The sequence below is a fragment of the Cricetulus griseus genome, chromosome 6 (genome assembly GCF_003668045.3).
Source record: "Cricetulus griseus strain 17A/GY chromosome 6, alternate assembly CriGri-PICRH-1.0, whole genome shotgun sequence".
Taxonomy (NCBI): Eukaryota; Metazoa; Chordata; class Mammalia; order Rodentia; family Cricetidae; genus Cricetulus; species Cricetulus griseus.
In genome coordinates, this window is record NC_048599.1 from 146,899,128 (window position 1) to 146,899,366 (window position 239).

Consider the following 239-nt stretch of genomic DNA (forward strand, 5'->3'; position numbering starts at 1 on the left):
CAGGAATCAGCGAGGCCACGAACTGGATGTAAAAACAAGAGGCTTTATTGGAGACGCGGGTACCCGGGGCGACTTAGCTTCTGTGTGGCTAAGCGCGCCGAGCCAAGGGAGAGGTGCCTTCTTATAGAAAAAAACACAAGCGAAGAACAGGGATTCTATTGGATGGTTCAAATGAGGCACAGAGCCATTCCAGATCAGCATATTCTCAAGGTCTGGTGTCTGGTACAACAGACTTGATT